Raw genomic sequence first — 11,345 nt, 5'->3', positions numbered from 1 at the left:
CTGACCAGTGGCCGCAGCAGCCAGCTCGTGCGTGTGAGCGGTGCTCGCAGCGGGAGCAGGAGGTGGAGAGACTTAGTGGTGTTGGGGACGTGATCCCGGAGGAAGCAGGTGTTCGTGTTGTGCCGAACAAGGTTCAGGCACAAGCGTCCCGATAGACGCATAGTTGTTTTGAAACAGCTTGCTCGATGAGTATGATCCAAATGTGGATGCGCCGTAACAGCGAAACTGGTTTGTCCCGGACGGGGATCAAACAACTGGCCTTTGGCTTTTCAGGCCGGAGCTCTACCATTGAGCTATAGGGGCGATGCCCGTAAGTTTGTCCGAGTACGGACTACTCATGGTATGAGAGGGCTGCGCCCGGGTGGAATCGAGCCACCGACCTGTGGCCTCCAAAGCCAGCGCTCGACCACTGAGATAAAAACCATTTAAACTGTCCATTCTAGGACAGCTGCTCATGGAACGAGAGGGCTGTGCCCTGGAGGCTCGAGCCACCAACCTGTAGCTCTCAAAGCCAACGCTCAACCATTGAGCTAAAAGGGTGCTGCCCTTAAGCTTGTCCAAGCGTGAACAATCGTTCATGGAGCGAGAGGGCGACGCCCTGGTGGGATCGAACCACCGACCTATCGCTTGTGAAGCGAGTGTTCAACCGCGGAGCTGTTGTCGACGCGTCGGACGAGTCAAGAGCCTAGCGTTAAGCGGTTTGCAGCTCGTGGAGTCATGTGCGGAGCGCGAGCGTAGGTCTGGGACCGCTTGAGAGCAAGATGCGCGGTGCGCTTGGAGCATTAGGCCGTGAGGTCGACGACGAGAAGATGGGCACCAATGATGCGAGGGCGTTTGTGAGCTCGCGGAGATATACAACGCTGGTGTGAGGTGTAGTAGCCTCCGCCGTCTTGATAAGACGTGTCCTCACTGAGGAAGTTTCGAGAACGGAATGGTCTTATCTTAGTGGGGGAGAGTAAAACCGTGATACATGGTATGAAACACATAGGAGTTCGGAGTACCCGGAGAGTTAACAAATTCTCATTACATAAGTTAGAGAGCTAACAAGGTCTCTCAGTACGCTGACTGAAAGCCACACGTTTTGCGTTTGATTAGGTTTAGCTATGCTAGAAAGTTAAGCATATACATTTACCCCTAGGCGGCTTTCCGCAATAATAGTAAAACCAATACTTCTGGTTTTGAAGCATAGCTTCCAGCACCATTTACACGCACCATTACGCCCACATTTCCGCGGTCATGTGAGCACCTTCTGTAAAGAAGTGGCCACGAGAGCACATTACTCGGATTTTTACTGATCCTTGTGCATATACGCCGGTTCTCGTTACACTGCCATTTACATTCGTGAGCTACGTCACTGATGACTGACTTAAACCTTCCCGCATGTCCACGCACAATCTCCTCTGTTGAAAGCTCGGCCCGCTTCTTGTCCAAGCTCTGTGGCTGCCAAAACGACTTCTGCTTCTTGTATCTCTTAGTGAATCTTGATATCCACTGCCGGCTCGAAATTATTCTGGAGGAAAGTTTCTGTCCGGTTGGTGAGAAAACACACACTGGCGAATGATATAGCGGAGCTCTGGCTCTTCAATACAAAATCCCATATGAAAGCGCGCAGCGACAACCTCCACCACAACCTATTCGTGACCCACCGACAGATACGCTGGTTTCCTCCCCTTTTTCTCGTGCATGTTAACGGTACCATGAACCCTACAACGCAGTACTCCCCTTTTGACCCAGTAAAAGTCTTTTCAGCTGTCCGGGAGGACGTGTCGTGCGGCTCGGCGTGCACAGCCTGAACCCACGGTGGCTCGTTGTCACCCATATTGAGCTGACCACTGTTTCTCTGTTTGTGGAGCAAATTGAGATCTGAAAGCTGAATTGACCCCGCAAGATCTCTGCTCTCGACGAGCGCGAACTTGTTGATAAAAACGACGCCAAAGGCGATCAGATCCGTGAGTAAAGACTGCATTGATTTTAAGGACAAATTGTTTTTGTATGGTGGAACTCGCTCGCGTTGTCGTGGCTCCTTTAATGCAGACCACGGGTACCGCTAATCTGCATGGACGAGAAACCTGTGGAGCGGGTGACAACTTCGTCTTGCGCTTACAAATCAAGCACCGCGGCAACGTTTTACCGGAAGCCATTACCGCTTATGCTGCGGTAATCGTCACGAACTCGAAACCGTCGGATCGGATGCCAACGACCGTGTGTGCACGCGCGTCTTAACATCGACAGCCGTTTTGGCTCATCATAATGATTCATTCACGATTTGTCAAGGACTTGTACTGCTCGAGAAACGTCATTTACGCCACAGCGCTTTACACCTGTACCTCGCTGCTCAGCGTTGTCCATTTTCGTGAGACTAGACACTTATGCGCCATATAGCCTTGATACCAAGATAAAAAGACAACAAAACGAACAGGGTCTTCTTCGTGCTCTTTCTCCGTCCAGTCCTCTCCGAACAGCTCGGACTCCGCTGATGTAATTCACCCACATGTGGCATTTTCTTTTCGGATACGCTTGCGTTGTGCTTTGTTTGTCAGTGTGGAAATAACAGCACCAAGAAGATGCTTTCTACCTACACCAATTTTAAGGCACCGAACACAAGATTCGGCTTGGATCTGATCACGGTCGTGCCACCACTTGCGGAACGCAGAAGCAGAAAACCTCTACCCCGTCTGACGAAAATGGGGCTCTGCGCGTGACAGCACGCCGCCGCTCTCTCGCTTGGTCCCGTCAATCGCTTGCTGCTTGAGAGTTATCTCGACAATCTGCGCTGAGCCAACATCGCAAAATAAAGCCCGAGGTGCTAAAATAACCTGGGAAGGCAGAGGTGGACTTAAGAGCTGCATTTTATGTCGAATTGGATTGTATTAGGAAAGAGCGTGGCGAATTCTTGTGTATTCGGCAGATCGCATTTTTGGATTGTATTCGGAAAGAGCGTGGCGAATTCTTGTGTATTCGGCAGATCGCAATTTTTGATTACATTAACCCCTCTGTTACCGTTAAATGAGCCCGTGAACCACTAATTTTACGTCATAACTTACGGCGTAGCCTTTACGAGCGCGTTTGTATGGTGTTGTATCTTCCACTCGCTTATCCAACACGATGGGAGGTATACGTTCTCAAAGGTTTTGACACACTATGTCGTATATCATACGACGTAAGGATGGCCCAAACGGCACGGACACCGACACTTACGACTTTGTAAGAGTGAACATAAAAATTAATACGGGAAAACGCAAGCAAATGCACACATAGAGCGGGGCTTTTCGATGACTGACATGCTAAAAGAGGAACAGACAAAGAGCATATGGTAAAGCACGTCAAATTTATGAAGCAATGAACACACTTATCGTCTGGGAAAAAACTAAGCAGGACCCTCCTGTAACGGGGTTACATGGTGTGGAACACACAGGGTACGAAGTACCCGGAGAGTTAACAAACTCTCAGTACATAAGCTGGAGAGTTAACAAGGTCTCAGTACGCTGGCCGAAAGCCACACGTTATGCATTTGATTAGGTTTAACTATGCTAGATAGTTAAACAGATACGTTTACCCCTAGGCGGCTTGGCCGCAATAATAGTAAATAAAACACTTCTGCTTTTGAAGCATAAAAGTTAAGGTGTTAACTTTGAGCCCTGGTCTTGGGCTGTAAGTGTCCTTTGGATAAGGAACTTAGTATTAGTGACTCTTTGAGTCGAACGTCTTCCTCTGACGCTAAAGCTACGGCAGCCCCGCTGCACTTGGTAGCACTTGTAGTCAATCCCGCTCCTGAGTCGGTTGACTATATCCTCTGCGAGGATGGAACAGCCCGTGTTCGCGAATTTGCCCCCGGCGCAGCAGGACGCGCTTACTAAGCTTATGTGCTTGCTTGGCCCGGAGGGCGTGGCTCATCTTGCATCGCAAGGCCCAGAGGCGGTCACAGTCAGGCTGGAATCGTTATCCCGCTACGAGGACGAGCTCTTACAGCATGTCCAAGAGAAGATGAGCGCCGCAACGGCGGCGGCGTCGATGACGCGTGAAGAGTCTATGAGACTGAAACCGCTCATGGTGAGCGTAAAAACCTTCGAGGGGAAGGATGGAGAGAATCTCCTTCTCTGGACCCGTGAGGTCGAGATGGCCATGGGATCGTCCCTGCTCCAGTCTGAGCATCAGCGCGTGGCGCTAGCTATCTCCAGGCTTGGAGGTCGCGCTCGCGAATGGGCACTAACGTGCGGCACGTCTGTTGACGCTGCATTTCCCACTTGGGATCAGCTGAAGCAACAGCTTTCGCGCGTGTTCGCGCCGCCTAATCAGGCGTACCGTGTCCGGTCGAATTTCCTTGCGACCCGCCAGGGTAAGAAGGAGTTATTGGACTATGTCCAAGAGTTGAGAACTCTTATCGCCGGAATGGCGGCGGACCCTCTTCCGGAACTGGTCAGTGTGACCGTGCTCATGGAGAGACTTCGTGTGAGCGCAGCTCGAACGGAAGTGTTCCGTGTACACCCTAACTCTTTCAAAGAGGCGGTGAATGTGGCATTAAATGCCGAGCACAACTTCAGGTCGGCTCGACCTGGTTGGAGCGCTCGTAGCGCAAGCTCTTCGAGCGGTCCAGAGCCGATGAACCTCAGCTATGCTGAAGATGAAGAAGCGGAGCTTCTTGCTGCAAGGCAGCGTGCCGGCATCCGCCGATGCTCTGTGTGCAATAGCACTAAGCACTTGAGGGCATATTGCCCTCTGCGCAAGAAGCGCGTGGCTCCGGCGAGCCAACCCTCCGGGTCATCGCCGGGAAACGGCATTTCCCAGTAGGCGCGGGGCGGCCTACTTGGGAAGAACTGAGGTCCGTTGTACCTCGAGGAGGTAGAGGGCAACGGGGCTCAGCTCCGAAGAGAGCTGAGCTCTCTTACGAAAAGAGTGTGTGCAAGCCGGGCTTGCTGGTCGTTCAAGCGAACGTGAAGGGCTTTGCAAAGCCATGAAGAGTCTTGATTGACTCGGGAGCCTCGGGCAACTACGCCCGTCGCTCCACCCTCGAAGAGAGTCAGCTGTATGCTGAGGCACTGGAAGTGCCAACGAGAGATACGATCTCTGTCCGTCTCGCGACGGGGACACTGGTAACTGTGTCGAATGTCTCTGTCGACCTTGGAGTGAAGTTTGAGAACTTCGATAGCATGGAGCGCTGTTTGGTCTTAGACCTGGATGCGAGGTATGACCTCATCCTTGGCATGGCATGGCTGGAACGTCATGAGCCATGGATCGACTGGAAGTCGAAAACGCTGGGTGCGTCGCACCCTGCTCCTAGTGGAGCTTTGGTGAGCCATGAACCCACCTCTGCTAGGAAGCAGAAGCGCTTTTGGCGCGAGCACGAGGCCGAGGCGGCCGTAGTACTGGACATTGGTATGTCCGAAATTGTTAGCAACGAGGTTGCTGTTTGCCCTGAGGCCGTACGTGGTGCAGCACGTTATCCGCTGAGCGGTGCAGGGTCAGGTCAATCACCAACCGCTGGGTCCTGGTGAGGACGAGCGCGGAGTGGTGCGTAATCCACTGAGTGTATGAATCTGGTCGATAACCTACCGCTGCGTGACCCTGAGGTCGCGGTCGACTGCGAGTCGAGGCATCATGGGGCGTGGCCCAGGAGATGCAGGTGAAGTGAACACCTTAGATCACTGTGTGAAGGTCAAGGACCTCTTGGCTTTCAGCCGAGTGTCTTGCGAGACACTGTACTCTCTTCGAGGAGTGATGGTGCTGCTGCACCCGGTGGTGGTGACGGATATGTTGCCACACCGCCCTCATCCGGCCGGGCTCGGTCGCGGAGAGAGAGGAGAAGAAGACGCAGGGCGTCTGTGACGTCTTCGACGTCGGACGATGTATCCAACGTTACGAGCGGTGATGCTCCACGTGATTGCTGTGAACAGCTGTATATACTCGTTAACGGAGTGACGGGGGAGGTAGAAGGCGATATCAGCCTTGACACTCTGCCCGCTGCAGATGCTCTGCTAGCGGTGGACGAGATGTCCATTGCCGAGTTTGGCGGAGCCTTAAAGGCAGGCGAGATAGCCGAGGTGGTCCTGCTGGGACCTGAGGAGGAGTTGAACCCCTCGTCCGTCGTGGACGACGCGGTCCTAGAGGACACCAAGAAGGCGCTGAGCGCAAGAAGTGGATTGGCGATCCTCAAAGATCCTTCGGATCCCTTCTACCCGGTGGTGAAGGAGTATGGAGACGTTGCCTCAAAAGACCCACCGACGGGCCTGCCTCCGGATCGAGGCGTGTGTCATGAGATTGACCTGGTTCCTGGAACCAAGTACTGCGTAACAAGGCAATGGCGTTTGCCGAGAGAGCAGTGTGACGTCATTGACGCATTCTTCCGTGCGAAGCACGAGGCAGGGATGGTGCGTGAGAGTAAGTCTCCGCACTCGACACCCACGTTCTGTGTCAGAAAGCCGAACGGCAAGTGGCGCATTGTTCATGCTTTTAACAAGCTAAATGCGGCCACTATCCCGGCGCAAACGACGATTCCTCGCAAGGATGTTCTGCAGAACAACATGGTAGGCTGTATGTTGTACAGCGCGCTCGACTTGGTCGATGGCTACTACCAATTACTCATGAGAGCGAGCGACATTCCGCTGACAGCGGTGAGTACTCCGAGCGGTATGCTCTGGGAGTGGCTGGTGATGCCCCAGGGGCTGTCGAACGCACCAGCAACGTTCAATCGTCTTGTGACGCAGTTGTTTAGGCCCCACCGGGCGTACGCTTTGACGATATATTCGTCCATAGTCGTGCCGAGCACGGAAAGTCAGACGTGGATAACCACATTGACCACTTGCGAGCGGTGCTCGAGTGCATTCGCACTAATAAGTTGTATGCCAACTTGGACAAGTGCGTCTTTGGCGCGGAGGAGATACCTTTCCTCGGGTGCTTCATTAACAAGCGTGGCTTACGGGCAGATCTTGCCAAAGTCAAGGCCATCGTGGACTGGCCGGTTTTCAAGAATCAAAAAGACTTACGCAAGTGGCTAGGCTTAGCCAATTACTTGCACAAGTACAGTGCGAACTACGCGGAGATGGCTTGGCCATTATCAGATCTCCTTAAGAAGGACGCACCATGGTGCTGGAACGTCGAGCACGACGGAGCCTTTGAGGCTGTGAAGGAGAGCCTCCTCCAGGCTCCGATCCTTGCGCTACCGGACCCGGATAGTCCGTTTAGCGTCGTCTGTGACGCCTCCGATTTTGCAATCGGTTGTGCTTTACTACAAGCAGACGCCGAAGGGCGTGAACGCGTGATCGCGTTTGAGTCTCGCCAGCTCAAAGCTGCAAAGAAGAACTATCCAGTTCATGACAAAGAGCTACTTGCAATGAAGTATGCTCTAGTCAAATTCAGGGTACACCTGCTAGGCTCTAAGCCTTTTGTGATCTTTTACTGATCATGCGTCGTTACGCACTGCGACACAGTCGCCTCATCTCTCTCAGAGAATGGCAAGATGGCTTTCCTTCTTTGCCGAGTATAACTTCGAGGTGAAGTACAAGCCGGGGCGGCTTAATGTAGTGGCCGATGCGCTCTCGCGCAGGCCGGACTACGAGTTAGCTCATGTCACGACAGTGACGTCGTCAGTGCCTGACTTGATACGCGGAGCGTATGCACAAGACGACGTGTGCGTAGCGCTGCTACGGGCTCTTGGGAGCGAAGAGTTTAAAGACTCTGACAATGAATTGTCTGGGCGCTTACGCGCGAGGCTGCATCGATACTCACTCGATGGCGGCCTGCTGTACTACAACACCGACGCTGAGGATAACCCTCGTGTAGTCGTTCCTCATGATGAGGATCTAAAGTATCGAATCCTCTATGAGGTTCATGATACGCCCGTGGGCGGGCACTTAGGTCGGGAGAAGACCTATGGCTCGGTGAGCTCGATGTACTGGTGGCCCAAGATGTATAAGTGAGTCGGCACCTATGTACGCACGTGTGAGACGTGTCAACGGACAAAGTCCGCGCCGAGCACGGCAGCGCCATTGGCGAGTTTGCCTGTCCCCAAGGGATGCTGGCAGTCCATGAGTATGGACTTTGTGTTTGGCCTTCCCAAGGATAAGGCGGGAGACACGGGTCTAGTGGTCTTTGTAGACCGATTGAGCAAGATGGCTCATTTAGCGGCAGTGCCGGACACCATTGATGGTGAAGGTACAGCTTTGCTGTTTTTAGACCGAGTCTTTCGCCAACATGGCTTGCCTGAGGCAATTGTCTCGGATCGAGACCCGCGCTTCACCGCGAAGTTCTGGACGTCCCTCTTCAGAGTGCTCGGCACTCGTTTGGACATGTCCACAGCGGACCATCCGCAGACCGATGGTCAAACCGAACGCGTGAATCGCCTTGTGGAGGATACCCTCCGAAGCGTATGCGCTGAGGCGCCAAAACGCTGGAGCCAGATGCTCCCACTCGTTGAGTTCGCATTAAATAATGCAGTGCACGCCTCGACAGGCTACACTCCGCTCTATGTGAACGGCTTGGTTAACCCTCGCGTCCCACTGACGCCGCCACGCAGTGGCTCAGGGCTTGGTGGGGGAGGGATAGCCGAGCGGCTAGCTGATGTCAGCCCTGTTGCGGTTCGCAAGCAAGTCGATGACTTTGTCTCTTTGAGACTGAGCGTAATGCGTCAAGTACGCGACGCTATGGCTGAAAGCCAAGACACGCAGAAGGAACATGCAGATGCCAAGGGCAGAAGCAATGTTGAGAGGTTTGAGGTCGGTGACCAAGTGTTATTAAAAGCTAAAAACCTACCTACTCATGCAGTGTCTGCAGTCTTCAAGACGAAGTTAAGACCTCGGTTCATAGGACCGTTCAAGGTTGTGGCCAGGAAGGGCCTAGCGTATACGCTCAACCTTCCGAAGAAGATGCGCACGCATCCGGCCTTCTATGGCGGCTTGCTTAAGCCATACCGAGACACTGCTCAGGTGAGCGCGGAGGCGTTGGCACCAGCGGTGGCTGGGCCACGGACAGCTGCAGGGCAGTAGGTGGTAGAGCCACGGGAGGCTGAACGACAGCAAGTGGTGGATCCACAGATGGCTGATCAACAGCATGTGGCAGAGCCACAGGTCGCGGAGCGAAGTTCTCGAGATGCAGGAGCAAGGCAAGCTGAACGTTCAGCCGAGCGACTGGACGCTCAAGGTCCGAGACCTGGTTGTGAGTCAACAGTGGTGGCTCTTACCTATCCACAAGGTGGATCATCTCTTCGAGATCGACCGATGGGCGGTGAACGTGAACGTTCGCGTCGTGGACGCCGGCGTCGTATGGACGCAGACGCCGTTCCGGCAAGTGCTGACTCTCCCCGCGAGAGCCCAGCTGAGGCAAGGCCTCCTCCTGCTCTGCTCGATGAGCATGGTGAGCTCCACTTTCACGTGGAACGCCTTGTGGCGTGGCGTAGACGCCAGGGTCGTACCCAGTACTTAGTGAAGTGGAGGGGTTACCCTCACTCACAGAACTCATGGGAGTTTGAGGTTATCCTCCGGCAAGATTGCCCTGACGTCGTTGACGCTTACGACCGGGCACATCATGTGCCGAAGCACCACCATGGCGTGCGACAGCGTCGCCAGGCGCTGGGCGCTTCCACTAGAGTGGGGAGCGATGAGGTCAGTAGTTGAGCTCAGGGTCTGACCAGTGGCTGCAGCAGCCAGCTCGTACGTATGAGCGGTACTCGCAGCGGGAGCAGGAGGTGGAGAGACCTCGTAGTGTTAGGGACATGGTCCCGAAGGAAGCAGGTGCTTCGTGCTGTGCTGAGCAAGGTTCAGGCACAAGCGTCTCGATAGACGCATAGTTGTTTTGAAACAACTTGCTCGATGAGCATGATCCAAATGTGGATGCGCTGTAACAGCGAAAGTGGTGTCCCGGACGGGGATCGAACCACTGGCCTTTGGCTTGACAGGCCGGAGCTCTACCATTGAGCTAAAAGGGCGATGCCCGTACGTCAGTCCGAGAACGGACTACTCATGGTATGAGAGGGCTGCGCCCGGGTGGATTTGAACCACCGACCTGTGGCTTTCAAAGCCAGCGCTCGACCACTGAGCTGAAAGGGCGTTGCCCTTAAGCTTGTCCATTCAAGGACAACAGTTTATGGAACGAGAGGGCTGTGCCCTGGTGGGTTCGAACCACCGACCTGTGGCTTCCAAAGCCAACGCTCGACCACTGAGCTAAACGCGGATTGCTCTTAAGCTTGTCCAAGCGTGAACAATCGTTCATGGAACGACAGAGCTGTGCCCTGGTGGGTTCGAACCACCGACCTGTGGCTCTCAAAGCCAACGCTCAACCATTGAGCTAAAAGGGTGTTGCCCTTAAGCTTGTCCACGCGTAAACAATCGTTCATGGAACGAGAGGGCTGTGCCCTAGTGGGTTCGAACCACCGACCTATCGCTTGTGAAGCGAGTGTTCAACCGCTGAGCTGTTGTCGACGACTCGAATGAGTCAAGAGCATTGCTCTAAGCGGTTTGCAGCTCTTGGAGTAGGCGCGGAGCGCGAGCGTAGGTCTGAGACCGCTTGAGAGCAAGATGCGCGCTGCGCTTGGAGCATTGGGCCGTGGGCCGACGACGAGAAGTTGGGCATCAACGTTGCGTAGGCGTTTGTGAGCTCACGGAGCTGTACAACGCTGGTGTGAGGTGTAGTAACCTCCGCCGTCTTAACAAGACGTGACCTCGCTGAGGAGAGTTTCGAGAACGGAATGTTCTCATCTTAGTGGGGGAGAGTGTAACGGGTTTACATGGTGTGGAACACACAGGGGTACGAAGTACCCGGAGAGTTAACAAACTCTCAGTACATAAGTTGGAGAGCTAACAAGGTCTCTCTGTACGTGGCCGAAAGCCACACGTTATGCATTTGATTAGGTTTAACTATGCTAGATAGTTAAACAGATACATTTACCCCTAGGCGGCTTGGCCGCAATAATAGTAAATAAAACACTTCTGATTTTGAAGCATAAAAGTTAAGGTGTTAACTTTGAGCCCTGGTCTTGGGCTGTAAGTGTCCTTTGGATAAGGAACTTAGTATTAGTGACTCTTTGAGTCGAACGTCTTCCTCTGACGCTAAAGCTACGGCAGCCCCGCTGCACCTCCCGCTGGGCTGGCCCTCACATAAAAATAAACAAAAAGTCAGAATAAAAATATACTTAACGTCGACAACGAAAAAAATAGATATGCCATTGCCGACGAAAACAGCTATTATTATGACTATTCGTCGCAACGGCAAATACATTGTTTTTTGGAGTTACCGACAGAAATCAAGAAAAAGCAACAACTATTCATGAACAAACAACAGTATCCTTAGAATTACCCATCGTATGGCGCTCCTTCGCATTCACGGATAGGCCGCCTCGTCAGCACTCTCATTGTCTT

The 11,345-nt window shown here is 53.3% G+C and overlaps 1 non-coding gene and 1 pseudogene across 2 annotated transcripts; both read right to left on the bottom strand.

Annotated features, from left to right (window-relative positions):
* Positions 1-352: 352 nt before the first annotated feature.
* PITG_26758 lies at positions 353-423 on the bottom strand (annotated as a pseudogene). Its single transcript has one exon. The product of its transcript is annotated as a tRNA-OTHER (tRNA).
* Positions 424-469: 46 nt separating this feature from the next.
* On the bottom strand, positions 470-542 carry PITG_26757. Its single transcript has one exon. It is a non-coding gene; the product is annotated as a tRNA-Ser (tRNA).
* Positions 543-11,345: the final 10,803 nt, after the last annotated feature.

The sequence above is a fragment of the Phytophthora infestans genome, genomic scaffold (genome assembly GCF_000142945.1).
Source record: "Phytophthora infestans T30-4 supercont1.10 genomic scaffold, whole genome shotgun sequence".
In the NCBI taxonomy this organism is placed as follows: Eukaryota; Oomycota; class Peronosporomycetes; order Peronosporales; family Peronosporaceae; genus Phytophthora; species Phytophthora infestans.
This window is presented reverse-complemented; position numbering and strand designations above follow the sequence as displayed.